Here is a 19,941-nt window from a genome sequence, read left to right on the forward strand (position 1 = left end):
ACTTGAGCCTTCTTTCGTTAATTTCTACTTGCAGATTCTTATTACTGATCGCTCGCTAACTTGCAGAGCAGTTGCAGTTCGCTCCACCACCTTATCCAAAGGAACGAGAGGCCCTCCTGCATCCCTCTCTCTCTCAAAATACTCCCTTAAGGAACACGCGTATTGAAGCGCTTGACTGCGTGTAACGACGCCATGTCCGCCACTTTTTGGAAGTTTCGGAGGAGTGTGTAGCCTCGGCCTCCCTCTCTTGCAACTGCTTTCGTCAGACACCGTAAACACGCGAAGCTACAAGTCACTCAAATCTCTCACCCGCACGTCTACAACGGCTCGCCGAGGACTGGCTGGCACAATGCCTTAGTCAGCTCAGCAGGGCGAAGTGGCAACGCAGTGGCAGCCGACAGCGCCGGCTGCCATTGGTTTATTGCTGGCGGGAGCCCTTTCAGCCCATTGCCACTCAAGTGACAACTAGTTTAAACAATAGTATAATAATGGATGTTGTCAATTTTTTGTGATAGAATCACCCCATGTTCTAATCTACCTAGTTGGTCTCAGTTTTATGAAGCTACCAGGATGTTGTCAAGTGAATATATGTACCTGAATTATGCGTAGCTGATGGATCTAGGTTCCTGTTCAAAGAGAGATTTCGTGGATGCAGCGTGCTAAAATCTGTTGAGTCCATACGTAGCGCACAGTTCTCCGTGTCTGCCGCGTATTTTATTAGTATTAACGGTTTCATGTAATGAGACGATAGGGAAGTCATATGCTACGCCTCCAGCTGTTGGTAGCATTTCTTGTCTGCAAACATGATCTTAGTCTGACTTGGTGCCGTATTATCCATGCTTGCATTCCATATTTTAACACAGAAAAAAAAGAAAATCGTTTATGTTAATACTGACGTTATAAACTTAACAATTCAGTAAATCGTCTAAGTGAATTACAAAGTGTTTTACATGTGCATATGGGATATGTCATTCACAACAAAAGCACTAAGTGCATATATCTACTATTCAGTTATATTTGTCCAAATGAAAGCTTCAAAATAATATGTTTGATCAAATATCACATGGAAGTCTCTAATAAATGTACTGGTTCAAAAGAGAAATCCTTATTACACTTAAAATGGACACGTGAGTCAGTGTACATTTGAGGCACAGCTACTGTTTATGTATTCTGTGATCAAATATGAATGCTTATCTCGTGACGAATGAAGGCAGGAGGCGCATCTTCTGAAGCTTTATGTAGTATGGTGACTCCTGTTCCTTCAATACTGCGTAATTCATCATTACAATCATAGATGAAGCCAAGTAATTGGTGGATCGCTGTAATATAGTAGTTTCTAGAAATCAGAAATACGAAGAACAGTTTATAGGAAACGTTCAGAGGGGTTGAAATTTAATGCTCTCAAGCAACTGTTTCATTTGCATAAAATCGCACACCCAGTTAGTATTTACGCAAACGGATGATGATGTTTGATCATTAACCACAAGTAATTAGACACACTTTGCTCAAATTATTTATATACTCCTCCTTCCACTGCACTATTTATACAAAAACTTCCCAGACCGTTAATTTCATTCTCTGAATAAGCGTAGCACACCATAAATTTAGCCTGTAGTAGTAACATATTAAGTAATTCAATCTGACACCCAACGGTCTCTGTTTATTTCACGACCATTTTTCACAACAATAATCAACAAACTGGTTACCATCATTGTCTGCACCTCTACCCACCTAAGGCGGTGGCCACTCGCCCGCTTCATCCATCCTGACACCTATTAAAAGTTGCCCACCGTTTGCCAAATATTTATAAATTTTGATAAATGAGTTTGCTGCGGGACGAACTTTCGCCATATAAGATGAACTTTTCCGTAGTTGTGTGTTTCCTTTTCAATACACAATGCCTATCATTCTTTAACTCCCAGTGGGTGCCATGCCAGTGGAAGTCCCACGAAACATTAATTGAATTTGGCCCCAAGTTTTATAACGAAGTGAGCGATGGGAATTCTAACAATCAGACTTCAGGCCGACCGATCAGGGGATGAAATTTCAATATGTGCCCTCTCGTACATTTTCATTACAGGACGGTTGGGCTTAATGAGTTCAGCTTCATTGGATAGTGTGCTGGAATGCACATCAGTGATGACAAGGTTTTGTGGACGCGCGGAAACGGCCTTAGCGCTGTTTCGTCTAACCCACACACTGGTAAACACACTACCCTAATAAAACGGAGAACGTGTTTATAACCCCAGTTTCAATTCGATCCTAAAAATATTACACCTACATTATGAAACTAGTTCTCTCTGGAATTTGTTGATTATACTTAATCCGTAAATAAATCAAAATTGACCTGTGATAACTATCTATTAATCCTTCCTCAGGAATTTTACATTTACAATTCTTTTTTTTTTTTTTTTTTTTTTTGCAGCATAGGGTAGGACATATCGTTTCATTTTCAAAATATTAAGTATTTTTGTCACGCTTACAATATGCGCATTTGAGAGTATGCGCAATGCGATACTCTTTATCCGGCAGACCTCGACCACTTACTAATATCTATGATTTTACAGTAAAGAACAAAGTATGAAATCCTTTGAATTGGTTCTCAATGCTATTGAACAGTTCATTGAATACCAGGCTCAATAGAATCCCAGCCTCTAATTAATTAAAGCGGCTAAACCGAGAGATGAGGACGACGACCTATGCAATGTCTCGGCTAAGGCCTTCAACCTCTGAGTGTGAGAATTCTCCCCTCTGTACTAGCGTAGATCCAGGCTCACTTCAAGAGTGGCAGGATACCCTCATAACGAACCAGTAATAACGAAATACAAATAACAAAAACAGAAAACTGTTGTTTGAGAAAAAGATAGAATACACTAAATTTTCATGTTTTGTAAAGGAGAAAATATATATGCAAATGCACTTGTTTTTTTGGTGCGAATTTCCTTAGAACAATGTAATGTAGAATGGAGGCAGCATAGGAACTAAAATTCTGTATGGTCTCTACGTCTTGGATAAATTTCCCCATTTGTTAGATCATTTTTTGTATCCCTTATGTTCCATTATGCATTAATGTATTTCAGATAGTGTCACTTATTGTACATTTTCTTTGAAGCAGAACATTCAAATATAATTTTCAAAACAGTCATTTTTATGTGAATGATATGGACTGATTGAAAAGAAAGAACAGCATTCGCTTTATGGATGCTAGATAGGAAAATATTTTACATTTGATTAAACCTTCTCAAACATCTTGCAAAAAGTTTTAGAATATTCTGCAGGTTTTATTTTCTTAGAGCTTCAAGCAGGACTGAAAACTGTAGAAAGTAAGCCCCAGTTATTCAGGTGTTACTAGGAAGTGCTCTTAGTGTGTGTAACTGTTCTTCTTAACAGTTAACACCTTTCAAACTGTTGTCTTTCTGATCTATATATCTTTTGCTATCACAATTCCCTTCATTTTTTCTTTTTAGTCAACTGTCTGCAAATTATACAGGGTGTCATTAATATACGTGCAAATATTTTTATATGTGGTTCCTTAATATGTTCACACATCACTGTGTTGGTTGTTTTTCTCTGCACTAAACATTCTTCCACAAACATGTTACAAACTTTACAACCTGATGTTTTCTGCATGGCTGTAACTGCACGACTATATGAGCTATGCCTGTTAGTTTAGGCTAACCTTTTTGTGTCCATGTCTTCACACTTCAACATTTGGCCTACTGCCAAGGCGAAAATAAGCATTAATGGGTTGCTCTTGCCACATGTACTTGGAGCTGCTAAAAATGTAAAAACATACTATTCCAAACGGCTATGATTATTAGTCTGCAAATCAAGTAAATACAGATTAAATGTTGTTCAGTACACCTAGTCAGTCACCAGTAGAAATATTTGTATTCATACCCATTACACTATATGAAGCGACCCATCCCATCATGGGGTAACTACCTCTCGTGGTGTGGTTTACAGAATGTGTGACGAATCTCTTGACTTCCTCTCTTGTCTTGGCATCTGCCTCCTCAAATTCATTTTCCTTTCACTTTTACCTAACTACCATTACCATGCATAATCTGCATTTCAATAATAGGGTATTTGACCCTCAGTCTTAAGGAATATAGCACCAGGTCTAATTATGTGCTTAGTTTTGTGTATGTTATTATTTTCCTAATTTATTTTCACCATTAATAGTAAATACCATTATAGGGTGATATCAGTAATTGTTTCGGGACTTAGATTCTATTGTTGACTTAATAAACAAACATAAATTCAGTACTAATTCTAAACATTTGGAAGAAGAACTACTAGGATTCTTAAAGTATTTATTTGGCTCTTTTGGAAACATTTTAGCAAAGTCAGTCCTTAATTAATTCCCAAGTAATAATCTGTTTGTCAAAAGTATAACTAGAACTGTTAATTTTATTATTTAAACAAATAATTCGGCCTAACCTTTGTTGTAAAAGGAACTGTTAAGAAGAACGAATTTTTCACTGTATTCAGTTAATTGAATGAATTATGTTTTAATTGTAATTTCTGGAACTTAATCTTCGAATATTGCATATAATTGTGAAGATATATAAAGGACCGAATTTTGGTCCCGAGACAGTCAGTCCACAGCCGATTTTGAGACACGAAACATGTATTGGCTTAACAGTGAAATAAGTGTAACACAAATAGGCCGCGTGTTGGAACGTTTAATGACAATGTTTGTTCAGTTTATTTGAAAAAAATAGTGTCACACGTGCTGTATTATTCTGCAAGAACTGTGAACTGCGTGGTTTGGTTTTTACTGCTCATAGGTGTTCAACAGAAAACTATTGTAGCAGTATTCTGATGTTGGTTGCAACATATTAACGAGGCTTAGCAACAGTTACCAATAGTGAGCTGGCTATATAATTCAGTAAAATTGGGAGGTTATGGGCAGTGAAACTAAAGAAATGTGAAACGCAATTGTGCAACTGTCGGTTGCATCATTTACAGTAGCCAGTGTTGAATTTCCATCCTCAGTTTTTCAGTCTCTATAACAATGCCGAACGTCACCAAGGAGGACAATCAACGAAGAAATAAAGCAGGTGAACTTCACAAGTGTTTAAGGAGGTCACGCAGAATTCTTCTGCTCTTCTGCAGGCTATACGCTTAACGTTATTGTTTATACACAGTGTACCATAATTAATGGCGTAAACGCATATACTTGGGAGTAAATGATAATTGTAAGGAATCATGGGTCATAAAACACTTATTTTAACAGTCATCATTACTTCTTCATCTTCGTTACTGTGGAACAGATCTTCTCTATTTCTGTCTTTTTGCTTCCCATAGATTGAGATGTAGTAGTGGACCAAGTCAGGAGCAAGGTATCCAGTAAACATGAGCTCTGAAGTGCATACCTTAAGAGTTACAACCGCTACTCAGTATAGTCGAGGGATGAATGTCCAAAGCCTGTTCATGCACTAGCAAATGCTATGTCGTTGAAAAACTGTTGGCAGACGCAGATAATGGTATGAGACCGCCACCCACACTCATGTTATATTTACGAAATCGCTGGAACTACTTTCATAGTTCGTTGGAGTCACGGAAGACGTTTCTCACAACCTATGTGTGAAATGAAAACTCAGTTTTTAGCCAGTGGTTGTTTGAAGAATGATATCTGTACTACAGTGTGGGCAAAGTAAAACTGGGTGGGAAAATATTCCTTTCGCCTTATGATAGGCCACCCTTCTTCCATCATCCGTCGTGGGTGCAGAATATTTTCGGAGCAAGTTTTACTTTCATGTAAATTTAAGGCGGAGGGGTGGAGGGGGAGGAGAAAGGAAATGGAAGAGAAGGAACTGTTGATATCAGCTGCATAGGGCCTATTTGTAGAATCAGCGGCGACGGGAGTACAAGAGCCTGGACGTGAACCGGGAATCTCCTACTTATTGCGCTGTAGCGTTAACCACTGCGCCGCCTCGGCATAGTGTTAATCTCTGCATGCTGCTCGACTGACCCAAACTCCCACCTGCTGCCACCACTTACTCACAGTCCCCACCCATGTCCTCTGTGCTCGCTAACTTTAGATTCCCGCTGGAGATCAACGTAGATGCGCACCTGCACTGAAGGTTGTGAATTTAAAGCACATCGGGCTGTGTCAGTTACATGAACGCGCTGTGACAGGTCTTTCGGACTTTTACGTAAGAGCAGACACCACGCAATCACATATGCGTTACTTCGCCCACACTTCATTTCTCTCGAACGAAACTTCATTTGCAAATATGTCGGGTAACAGATAGCCACTGAAATGTCAAATAGCGCCAAAATATGGAGGAGTTACTTGTTTGTGTTTGCACAGACCGTTTAAGCTAGTATTTCCCCACGAGCTTCCGTGGAAAAGTGAATTTGTATGTGTGTGTGTGTGTGTGTGTGTGTGTGTGTATGTACATGTAGGTTATGCTATGTGTGATTACTTTTCCAGGTGCTTGGACATAATGTTCATGCACTAGTTTTAATGTCGCCTAACTTCCCACTGAAAAGGGACTTTCTATTTCTCTTTTCTGTATTTTTACTTTTTTTAAGATTCTGCAAATGTGGCGAGGGAGAACTTAATAGTGCAGCCTTCATTGATAACCTTTCTTTATATTTTGTGTGCACTGCAACTTTAAAAGCGCAAAAGTGTAAGTTTTCTTGTTGCTGAGGTCTGTTTCTTCTTTCTAAGTTAGCGATGAGGGCTTTGTTTGTATTTTATTATTATTGTATGCAGTTTTTCACACAGTACGAAATAGATGAGGTTATATCTAGTTGCGTGCAGGCTCAAGAACAATTGACCGCTGTTCAGAAGCTGCTAGAAGTGGTGTTAGCAAAGCTGACTGGCTTCAGATTACAGCTCTAAGCTTGGAACGGCATTGGGACACCAGCTGGCAAAATATGCGACACCTTCGGTGTCGTTGATGTCCTCTGGACACTCTTTGTCATTGTATCTTTCGATACGTAATATCTGACTAGTCTCTCTCCATTCGAGGGTGAGTGGCGTACAGTGTTGGGTTGCGTAATTGTGGCCGGTAGAGGACCACTCGACTTGCTGCTCCTAAGCAGCAGGTAGGAGTTGCTCTCCGTGTTGGCGACACATCGAAGCCAGCACGGGATGCCTTGCCTGTTGGGTCAGTGGTCGAACTTCGTGTCTATTCTGGTCAGGTTCAGATGGCCGGTGGGCTAGTCATTGGGATCTGCGACGCTAGACGAGTAACGGAGCCCGTCAAGAAAATAGTTGGCAGATCAGAAAAGAATGCGAGTGCGTTCAGTATGTTTTCCAGTAGGTCTCATCCGAGATGTGGAGAAGACCATGCCGGCGGCTTTTCAAAGTGTTTATCGCAAGGATACGTTAGAGACTAGTTTTGGCGGGATATTTATTGCAGTGACGAGGTGGATAATGTCTTTGATGATTATCACGAATATCGAATGTGAAGTAATCTGGGAGATGATTATCACGAATATCGAATGTGAAGTAATCTGGGAGAAGTTAAGCACCGAAGGTGAACCAAAGACAGTATTCAGACGCTTTCGTAGACCGCCAGTATGAGGAGGTGTAGCGCCAGAGCGCTTCTGAGTGAACTTGCAGCCCTTCGTGAACAAGTTTCCTCGTCATGATGTAATTGGAGGATAGTTCAAATTTCCAGTTGGGAGACGGGGACAGAGTTTCGTGTGATGCTACACTGACTGTCATGTACCAAAGTTACTTCTTGCAAATACAAAACCAGTGCATGAGAGTAACGTCTTAGACATTCTTGCAATAAACAAATCTGAACATTTCGAATCAGTTAACCTAGTGGATGTCACTAGCGTTAACAAGGCTGTGATAGCATCAATAACTATGGATTTTACAAGGAATCTTAAGAAAGGGAGGAAAACATTTTTTGCTCAGCGAGACTGACAGGACACAAATTGCAGAGTATTTGAGTAGTTTGAATCAAATATTCAGGGCTAAGAACGAAGATTTAGAGGACAAGTGAATAAAGTGCAGAACTATCGCTCAATACGCCGAAGACAAGCATGCTTCGAGCAAGATTTTAAGGGATAGGGAAGATCCGCCATCGTTTAATAGCCTTGTTAGGAAGTTGCCACAGGAGGAAGGAGAGTTTACCACAAATTTAATCGGATTCCAAACCAACCTGACTAGCAGGTATAATCACTTTACAGTTGGAAGACAACTAGACCAGATGAGACACCTGTATCGTTCTACGGAAATCGTGCGCAATAACTTGCTCCCCTTCTAGTACGCGTAATTGTTTATTAGGACACTGAGGCAACGACACGTACCAAGTGGCTGGAAAAAATAAGAAATCATTCACGTTCACAAGAACGGTCGCAGAACACACGTACATGATTACAGACCCACATATCTGACGTCATTCTGGTGTGTAATTGAACAACATCTTCTCGGAGTACAAGCTGCGTCACTTCAAATATGCATCAAAATGCAAGAGGATTAATGAAAGGTGCAGGGACTGGCAGCTGACCCTGTACGTAAATGTATATAACATTCTGCTCATCAATAGGCAATGAAATCCACTGTTGTACAATTATACTGTCGGTGACATATCACTGGAACCAGTAACTAAAGTCCAATAGCTAGGTGTAATAACCGAGAGCGACCAGCAGTGCAATGAAAACATAAAACAAATACACTGAAGAGCCAAAGAAACTGGTACACCTGCCTAATATCGTATGGAGCCTCGGCGAGCACGCAGAAGCGCCACAATATGACGTGGCATGGAATCGACTAATGTCTGAAGTAGTACTACAGGCAATTGACACCAAGAATCTTGTAGGGCTGTCCATAAGCCCGTACAAGTACGAGGGGGTGGAGATCTCTTCTGAACAGCACCTTCCAAGGCATTCCAGATATGATCAATAATGTTCATTTCAAAGGCGTCTGGTGCACAGTGGACGTGTTTAAATGCAGAAGAGTGTTCCTAGGGCCACTCTGTAGCAATTCTGAACGTGTGGGGTATGTCATTGTCCTGCTGGAATTGCCCAAGTCCGCCGGGATGCACACTGGACACGAATGGATGCAGCTGATCAGACAGGATGCTTACGTTCGTGTCCCCTGTCACAGTCGCATCTAGACGTATCCATGGTCCCAGCTGTACACGCCCCACACAATTACGGAACCTACTGCAGCTTGAACAGTCCCCTGCTGGCTTGCGGGTTCCATTGATTCATGAGGTTGTCTCCATACCCATACACGTCCATCCTCTCGATACAATTTGAAACGACACTCGTCCTTCCAGTCAATAAGTTTTGCAGTTATCAGCAGCCCAATGTCGGTGTTAACGGGCCCAGGCTTTGTGCTGTGCAGTCATGAAGGGTACACGAATGAGCCTTCGGCACCGAAAGCCTATATCGATTATGTTTCGTTAAATCTTTCGTACGCTGACACTTGATGGCCCAGCATTGAAAGCTGTAGCAATTTCTGGAACGATTGCACTTCTGTCACGTTGAATGATTTTCTTCAGTAATTGTTGGGCCCGTTCTTGCAGATCTTTTTCAGGTGACAGCGATGTCGGAGATTCATGTTTTACCGGATTTTTAACATTCACGGTACACCCGTGAAATGGTCGTACGGGAAAATCCCCACTTCATCGCTACCTTGGAGATGCTGTGCCCCATCGCTCGTGCGCCTACTGTAATACCACTTTCAAACTCACTTAAATATTGATGACCTGCCACTGTAGAAGCAGTAACCGATCGCACAACTGCGCCAGTCACTTGTTTTCTTAAATAGGCGTTGCTGATCGCTGCGCCGTATTCTGCGTGTTTACAAATCTGTGTATTTGAATACGCATGCCTATAGCAGTTTCTTTGGTGCTTCAGTGTAGTAGGAAAAGCGGATATCAGCTTGTGACTCATAGGAAGATTCGTAATTCATTCATGATGGAAGTGGGTTGCAAGAGAATTGTTCGATCGATTCCGGAATACTGTTCATCAGTCTGGGACGCTTACCAGGCTGGATTAATGGAAGAGACAGGGAAGATCCGACGAAGAGCGGCACGTTTCATCACGGGACTGTTTTAGTCGGCGCGAGAGCGTTGCGGAGATGCTCAACCAACTACAGTAGTTGACGTCAATAGAGAGGCGTTGTGCATCACTCAGTGGTTTATTGCCAGAGTTTCCTGAGAGTAAGTAGCAGGACGAGTCGGACTACATATCACTTCCTCCTACATATATCTTGCGAAATGACAAAACGAGAAAATCCGAATAATTAGAGATCATATGGAAATTTACCGCCAATCATTCGTCCCACGCACCAAATTGTGGTAACGGAGGATCAAATTATGGTACCAAAAGTACCCTCCACCACAAACGTTTGGTTACTTGAGAAATACAGATGCAGACGTAGGTGTTTGTAACTTCGTCCAAGATTCAGAAGAGAAAACAAACACTAAAGTCATTGTCTTCTGAATTATCTATTATCTCCCCACTACCCTCCCCCTCTGAGTTGCAAATTTTTATGATGACTAGTTTACACCAATATTTGGTCGTCTTCATATCTTGGTAATTGTGCAAGCATCGCATCATATCCACATGGAACTATACATACAATGTCACACAATAATTATCACTACGTGGCACTCATGTATGAAGCATTCTGCGTCAGATATGATTCCTACCTTCCGTTCACTTGCATTACCTCCTGTTGCAAAAGTTTTTACTATGCGGAATCATTCGCATGTGGACGCTGTGTTTAGATAGAGATAATGCAAATGAGAATACTGAATCTGGAGCTTTCCTTTTCGTACCGCTAACCAAATCCCAATTTGTTTCCAAACACTGTGCAGCAACTGGAGTCAGACTTATTTTCTCTGCCTGTTCCTTTAAAGTGAGTTATAACTACGCCCTTCAGATACTTTTCACTAATCAACATTGAAACACTAAGCCCAGGCGTAAGCCCTTCAATAATTAAAATTTTAAGTGCTTCTGCCACATTTTCACTGGTTAAGAAAGACACTAATCGACTCATTAACAATGGCTCCCATTTTACAAATGACAAAACTTACTTTGTCGCTCAATACAGCGAAAAAGAAAGACGTCGCTGTTGTTACTACTACGTTACCGCCGAGAACGCTGATGCAGACTAGTTCGGAATACTTTTTGTGTCCTTCACTTCTCTTTCAATCTCATTCCACAGTAGATAACCTAAGTTATACTCAACTGCAATCTATAATTCATCATGTCTTGAACATTTATAACCTGACAATAAATGTCCATCAGCTGACTGCTCATACTCAACATATATTGATCAACTCTCCGCCAGACATTGACGACCTACAATATTGATAATTCGAACTCTCGTTAAAATGATACTACTAAGAAAGACATTGAACAGCAGTTTTCTTGCCTTTAGATATGATTGTCTCAGTGAAGTCAGTGTGAGTCTGTCTGCACTTTGTATCTGCACAGTGACTGAGATAATGGGTGTAGACTTAGCTTACCACTTAGCTCACAAATGGACAAAACATCTGAACTGTCTTCTCAAGCCAAAGGTGTTAAACAGACATTCTATATGAATATGGCCCTGTAAGGCAGCTAATATCAGGTGTGAGTCGTAACAAAATTCATTAGAAATGCTGCTGTCACGTTACTAGAATGCATGAATTGATAAACGTGAAGCCGGTCGCGGTGTCCGAGTGGTTTTAGGCGCATCAATCTGGAACCGTGCGGCCGCTACGGTCGCAGGTTGGAATCCTGCCTCGGACATGGATGTGTGTGATGTCCTTAGGTTAGTTAGGTTTAAGTGGTTCTGAGTTCTAGGGGACTGATAAGCTCAGATGTTAGGTCCCATAGTGCTCAGGGCCAGTTGAACCATCTGAGCCAGTAAACGTGAAAGTTTGGGATCTATTCTAGAAATACAAAACAGCTATCCCCTTTTTTTCTACATATCATGTATCAACTATGCTTTCAGTGATCAAGTGATACACAACAATCATGTTCAATTACTTTCAACACTCTATAGCAAAATATTTAACTTTTGGACATATTGAATTGACAGTTATTAAATTACATATAAAAAATTTTTAGCACAAGGAATGATTGAAATCTTCTTCAGTTCATTTACATCTGCGATGTCGTAGCTGGTCAATGCCCTGATTTAGTGGAGAATAAATTTACTTTTTGAACCAATGAAAAAACTCTAATGTACTCAATGTGAGGGTAGGTTAGTATCCTAGCTTTTGAAATTCAGTGGTCAAAGTGTACGCAATTTGGAGTGAGCAAAATCTCGACTCAACATTTACTGTGGCCTAATGCGTGATGATACTTTACCAAGCGGCATCTGCAACAGCTTGACCTGAAACGCAAATTCCCTATTCTGGCCTTGACTGAATTCACTTAATGTCAAATTTTTTCCTTAGTCAAAATAATGGCTATTGCACACTCACTAAGGGTCGGAGCGACGTGCACAATTTCTTTGCCTGCAAAAATTCCCACAGGAATAATTAACTATCTCTTTGCTATTTGTCACCGCAGTATATAAAGCGTGTTGTCCACTCTTCACATAAAGCAAAGCTCTCAACGCCCTCGCTATTTTCCACACACTTGTGCAGTCCGCTGCGAGACATGAGAGATAGCTAGAAATTTTAGTTCCCAAATTGCTTTTACATAATGGGGGTCTCCCCACCATGTCGCATCTGCGTTCCCCGGTATGAATTCAGCCAATCGTTAGAGGTGAATTTTATTTTTCTTGCCGGGTCGCAGCCTAGCTCTATTAAAACAGTCCAACCACTTACCCTTGGTCCCGGCCATAATTACGTTAAAAGGAATAATGTATTGTTCTGACGTTATCCGTTTCTGAACTGAAACTCGCCATTCTCTTGTTAAGTGGGATTTTCCGATGCTGGTAACCACCTGCTCGGTTCCTCTCCAAAATGAATTTCACTTTAACTTATTTATTCATGCCCCTGTCCATACAAGTAGATGTTTTGTTACTTTTTGGTACATGAGATTAACTGCAATTGCCTTTTGTTGATATAATACAATTATTTTTTCTAAGTAACTAATACTGTTTTTTTCGTCATTGTGGATCAAGCTCACGTAAGGTCCATAAAATCTGGAATCCTTACATCTGGTTAAGTAATACATGCTTACAACTATAGGTTTGCAGCCTCCAAAGCATTTATTTTCTTATTTAATGTATTCATGCTCATATTATTAGAGTGTTGTTTTTACTAATCACTACCAGACAGTTCATGCGCAGTACTGCCTTGCTTACTTAATTTTATTAATGTACTACATACCTAATGTTTTAATACAGTTAGTCTAATTCTGAAGACGACGCTCACAGTAGCGTCAAAACCAGGTCAATTTTGACTTAATATTTGTGACCGAGGGCTTATTTGTTACAATATAATTCTGACACAGTCACTGAACCTTAGCAGCTATGTTCAAAGTTTTTTTTTAATATTTTAATTATATAATTTATGGCAAAAGATATTTCTCTCAAGGTAGCCTTATCTTAGTTAGCATAATATGGGCCCAATATGGCGGCCACAGTCAAAACGTGAATTTCCAACGTAAGTCGAACACTACAACATACAGTGGACGCAGAGAAGTGTAAAAGCACCTTAAAATTAAACAAAAAAGCCAGGTAAGATAAGATTCTGAGATGGACAGATATGAGGGGATGGACAGAGCGAGGAGAAAAGGAAACAGGCAGAGGTGAGCAGGGGGAGATTCATGAGGCAGGTGGAAGGTGTAGAGGGATGGTGGGCAGGTGGAAAACAAAGAGGGGGAGGCAGAGGTGGAGAGAGAGTGGGAGGAGGACATGGTCATAGGGAGAGGGAGAAGATATGATCAGAGAGGGTGGAGGAAACGGACAAAAAGTGGTGGAGGAGAAAATGAAAAAGACAATGTGTAAGAGAATATGGATGGTTTGAGGGTAAAGCGGACGAACAGAAGAAGGAAGAAGTGAATACAAAGAAAGGGGAAGAGAAGATGTGTTCAGTGTATGTGTCGAAAGCGTATGCAACAAAGCATATTAAATTTTTATTTTGTTTTGTTTCCGAATAAAAACAGAGAACAGGTGTGTCTTTCTGAATACACGAGGATGTCTAAAAGACACACGATTATGCCGTCTCCAGAATTTGAGGAGTATCTTGATGGGAGGCTTCCTGGATTTGTGAACATTGGGGTATCCCTCGCTCTTTGCAAACCATTCCTGAAAGTGAGCCACAACGTAACTCTGAGAGCGCCATGCGTTGTCTTGCTTCTCAAGACTCTTCAGTGACAGATGCTTAAAGTTACTTGTCTCCAACTGAACATCATAGAAGCAGAAACTATCACGTGAAGTGGCAAAGGTGAGCGAAATTTTGTACCCAAGATTCCAGTCAGTTGTAACAACTCACTATTTTGTTTTAAATGAATTCCCGATGACCTTTTGTTATGCCATAACCATAAAAAAAGAACGAGGCCAAATACTGTTTGTTTCGGGCATGTAACTTAATCACTTGCTTTTCACACAGCAGTTGTTCTAGGCCTCTCCCACGTTAGTGAAACAATGAAGCTATTTGTTCACACCCAAATCACACTGCTTAAACGTTGTACACCAAGAAGCATCATAAGTCAAAAATAAATTCCACTTGCATAAATTATCAGACACAGCTAATCAGTATTTGGGAAGCATAGGGTTTCTCAGTTCCTCTGTGTACACACACACACACACTATATATATATATTATATACGTGTGTGTGTGTGTGTGTGTGTGTGTGTGTGTTTTCAACTGTTAGTTATAGAATCGTCTGTCATCCATGTATTATAGTTATATGCTGTCTTTTCATGCCACCTTTCAGCTGGTTCCCTTGATTATAAAAGAAACTGGATGACGCTGACGAAGGTGATTTAATCAAGATTTTACTACAAAAACATATGAGTCATACAGAATTGTGAGACATCAGACGCATTTCGAAACAATATCATTGCTTGTCAGCGCTCAATATATTGGACTGTCTTCCACAGGATTGTAAAAAACCCGCTATCTGTGAATAATATTGTTAAGACGTTTAGGCCAGCACTACTCAGTTCAGTATCATCTATAAACAAGTGCCTTGGTGATGTAAGATAGTCAAGTAGGTCAGTAGGATGGTGTACTAGAAACGATGGATGTTGGTTGTTTGACTAGGGGAGCGGACCAAAAAACGAGGTTGCCGTCCCATGATCTAAGGTGATAGGAATCAACGGAGGAACAACTTATAGCACAGTGTAGTTAAGGGGAAGAGCAAATAGGCAAACAAAAAGGGAAAAGTAACATCGGGGGAGCAGGAAGCGGAAGGAACAAGAGTGAGGGGGACAGGGAGAGAAGGATTGCCCTGGAAACGCTGTGCATGGTGGGGCACTAACACCGCTGTCGTCCTGTACCGACACCCAAACCGTAACATGATAACGACACAAGGAGGGCAGCACGAGGAGAAGAAGACAGAAGAAAAAAGGACAGAAAACTGCAAAAAAAAAGCAAACAAAATGCAGGACAAAGGCGGGAGAAGCCTGGACAGTGTGGAGGCAAGGCTAAGCCCTCCACAACCAACACCAGTGGTAACTGAGGGACCAGCTGCAGAGGAAAATTCAAAGAGTTAAACCTGAGAGGACAAACCACTTTCACGAAGAAAACCGAAGGCAGACGTAACCATGAAAGGGTCGGCCACTATCACTCGCGACAGGGAAGGTGGGAGGGAATATTTAGTGCAAAGGGCCAAAAGGTGGGGACAGCCCCGCAATGTGTTGATCACCATGAGAGTAGCCCCGCCACAACAGAGGGGTAGTGCCCCACTGCAGGGTAAAAAATCAGAGGTCATCCTAGTAAAGCCGATACAACGACGACACAGGTTAGTAGATTCCCACCAGAAGACCTGTGTCATAGACGTTACGAAAATCGATCAAAACTGCTGCAAGATAGTGATGATGAGAAAAGGCCTGCTGAACCACAGCTATCAATCGAAACAGGTTGTCGACCAGTGGCCGTCCTTCACAAAAAAATTATAATTATCGATCAGAGTCTGTCCCCCTGAAAACTGCACTGAGAAGGTAAATGCCTTGGAACCAAGGGCAGTTGAAGTCCAGGAGGAGACAGTGTCACTGTGGAGGACTAGGTGTTTATGGGTAGAGTCAGAGCCAGGCCAGAATCGTGGGAAGGAGAGAGCACCAGAAAAAGCTCCCACACAGTAAAAGGGTCACTGTAGAATTCCTTCTGACAAGGGATAAAACATAAGTAGGAAGCTTCAAGACCACTGTTTTCAGAGGACGAAGACGGCTGTGAGCTGTGGCTGGTTCATGCTATGCGCTGGATTAAACCTTCGTTGCGATTCTGTGTTTAGTCTCGCGTTGTTGTTACGATTATGCTGTTATCCTCTCCTTCCGCAGATGGCAGCAGCGGTGTTTATCGATATTCGCACCTTGGACTATGTTTGACCCGACGCTTATAGTTTCCGGATGGGCGGTGTGCGACTACTCGGTCGGTTGGCGAGGAGCAGCGAGGAATTCTCAGTGGGGTATAGTTTGGCCGGGACCACTCGCGGTCTCTACAAAATGTCGGAAAAAGTGGCGCTGTTCCCATTGTTACGAGGTCTGTGGCTCACCGACCCTGGACACGAAAGTTCCGTTTTGATTTAACCTATCAGCAAGTCTAGACTGTTCACATGGTGTCGTTTGGAATACGTTGTCAGCTGTTGGGATATTCCCGCCAGCAACGAATTGGTTTTCAAGTTGGAAAATTCTAGCCACTCTCCGGTGGAGTTTCACTGTATTTGATTATTTGAAATGAAGTGCACCAGCGGAATCTTCTGCCTTCTGGCCGTCAATGTTCCGATTACCTGCCCTGGCCGTTGACGTAAATTTCGGGCAGTGTAGTTTCCACATCGTGTTGTTGCTGCCCAGCACGGTGTGTAGTTTGACAACTCCATGTATGATACTTTCTGGGCACCAATATCTTCTGCGTTGTTCTGTTGAACTCCGTGTTGTACCGTAGTCTGGTGAAGTGGAAGTTATCTTGTCGGTGAGTCCATTGACAGTCGGTCGGTAGGCTTGTCGTCGGATTGTGAATGTTTGGCCAGACTGCTGTATCACCTAAGCGAACGTTAGGGTTTGAATTCCAGTCCGACCATCGAACGTCTGATCGCCCTTGGGTCTACTGTCCTATTTCGTTTTGTATGGCTTCTAGCCGATTTTTTTAAAAATTGCCGATGTTTTGCTCTTAACGCCTTCAGCCTAGTTTGAAGAACTGTTTCACGTAAGACCTTTCGCATTTTAAAGGTTTTAATGTTGTTGAATTTTAAGTGTTCAGCCTTCAGCTGATTTTGAGTTTGAGTTGTTTGCGCTTAAGGCCTTCAGTCTAAATTAAAGAACTGTTTCACGTAAGGCCTTTGATATTAATAAAAAAATAATGTTATGGAATTTTAAGTGTTAGGCCTTCAGACGATTTGAATTTAACTTGTTTACATCAGCCTAACTAAAGAACTGTTTTTAGATAAGGCTTGTAAGTAGGCTGTTTAGGTTTTTTTATTGGTAACGCCGCCGCCACGTAGCGCTCTGTATGAAAATCACTGGCTGTCCCGTGTGCAGTCTGTGGCTGGTTTGCATTGTTGTCTGCCATTGTAATGTTGGGCAGCAGCAGCTGGATGCTAACAGCGCGTAGCGTTGCGCAGTTGGAGGTGAGCCACCAGCAGTGGGGAGAGAATGGCGGAGTTTTGAAATTTGTAAGACTGGATGTCATGAACTGATATATAATGACTTTTGAACACTAGTAAGCTAAATACGTTGTTTGTTCTCTATCGTAGATACGACACACTCAAACTTTAAAAAATGTGATTATACTGTGGAGCTCTTAATTTATGATATTTACTAAAATGCCTAATGAAACGATGAGAAACATTTCACGACTATTGTCTTGCTAGTTGAAAGATTGTTTACTGCACTATGAAACGCCATATGGCTAGTGAATGACTTTTCACGCCTTGCTTTGTCTATTCTGTTTAGTATCTAGTTTCTAGCTCCACTGCAGATTTGGTTAAAATAAAATTTAATAGATGTACTAATATAAATATTTTCTGTCTACAGATCCAGTAAATAATAATGTTATGATACATTTCCAAAAAAAATGAGGGAGCGCAAAAAGACATTTCCCTTCACAGGACCTGCATACATAATTTTCTTTTCAAGTACTTGGTAATTTATTACGTAGAATAAGTTGTGGTGCACCACTTTAATTACATAGACATTAAGATGTGAATATACATTTCCCTTATCTGCATTGCTGTCTTTAGTGTACTATTTTTACTGCTTGAGCTATCTCATGTTTAGATATAAGTTATTGCATTTGCTGCTGATGTTTGCCAGGCATAGTGTTACTAAATTTCACTTTGTATTACTCTGTTAAGCCAGTTTTACTACTGGTTTATTCTTCTTGTTGCTGCACATTGGCTCATATTAGTTGTAATGTTGCATTGCTTGGTAATTTAGATTTACTGTAGCTTGCTTTGCCAATTTCCATTTTTTTGTCATTGCTGTTTAGGTTAATTGTTTTGTGCTGCTGCATTGTGTCGTCCCTTAGTTTAGTGTGTGAGCTCAGTAGGTTTAAGTTAGCTTAAGAGGGGGTAGACTATAAGAAACTAACTATGATGAATTGGAAGAAAAGCATTGACAAGCTATAAGACAATGGTTTGGCCAAAAAAGTAGTGTACAGTGAAGAAAAACTATTTTTGAAAGAGGATGTCGACAGAATACAGGAAGCATGCTTGGATAGAACTTTTTTTGGCTGGAGCAAATGTTGAAATCAGAGGAACGATCTATGGAATGAAGTTTTGGGTTAGACTGCAGTACCAAATGTTACACTGAAAACAAACCCTGTCCTTTCCTTTTGTGTTATCCCACTATGTGTTTGTGTACCCTTCTGTATTTATTTTCTTCCTGTCTCTGTTCTACTGTTTCATAGAATTTTTCTCTTCTAATACTAAGCTACATTCACTATGATGAGGAATACTTTTATCCTCAAATATAATTTGCATTAATAACATGTTATTTACTTTATAAAGATGTTTACACATTATTTATTCTGTTTTGTTCTAATGCTCATGTGTGAAATTGATGTTTCAAAAGTTATTCTGATCTTTTATGTATTTACTTATGTCATAATTCCTGTAACACTGATGTATTTGTTATTTCGATTCTTTTGTAAAGCCTGTATTACTGCAAATGTTATCTGCACTATTATGTTTTTAATGATATATTTTCTACCTTTGTTATTGTATTCTTATGTTATAAAATTGTAATTGACATCAGTTAATCAAATTAAGTAATTTTTAAGTTACATTTCACTGCACACATTTCTGTTGGTCATAGTATATGGACAATATGTGAGAAGTAGGGACTGATAGTGTTTGCACATGTGTTAATAATTCAGCAAGGGACTGGATAACAGCATTGCTGGTTCTAAGGACATTTCAAACAAATTCTTTGTGAGTGGACAAGAGGTGGCTTATGGACTTGCTATATTGTCCACAAGACTCTTCTATGGTGATTGTGCACCTGCACAGTCGCAACAGTTGGCTGCTAGCCATCTCTACAAGGACTACAATGGATGTACACCTTTGATGACTCACCAATACCACTATTTCTACAAGGACTGCAGTGGGTCTGCAACTCTGGTGGCCCACCAATACCGTAATCTCTACCAGGACTACAATGGGTCTGCTCTGTGTTGACCTACCTACCAATATTCTTCAAAACTTCGACTGACTCTGCTGTGGGTTTGCTCCGTTGTGGCCCATTACCTTCTGCATGTCAAGAGTCAGCACTGTCTTTCCGTTGGAAGGACAACACTACTTCTTCAAGACTTCATGGAAATCCACTACTTCCTTGTGCATTTTCTTTTATTGCTCAGTCCTTGAGAAAAACACTGATATTTTACTGTGATGAATGATCAGGACTGTCTA

Source organism: Schistocerca gregaria, chromosome 2 (assembly GCF_023897955.1).
Source record: "Schistocerca gregaria isolate iqSchGreg1 chromosome 2, iqSchGreg1.2, whole genome shotgun sequence".
Classification (NCBI taxonomy): domain Eukaryota; kingdom Metazoa; phylum Arthropoda; class Insecta; order Orthoptera; family Acrididae; genus Schistocerca; species Schistocerca gregaria.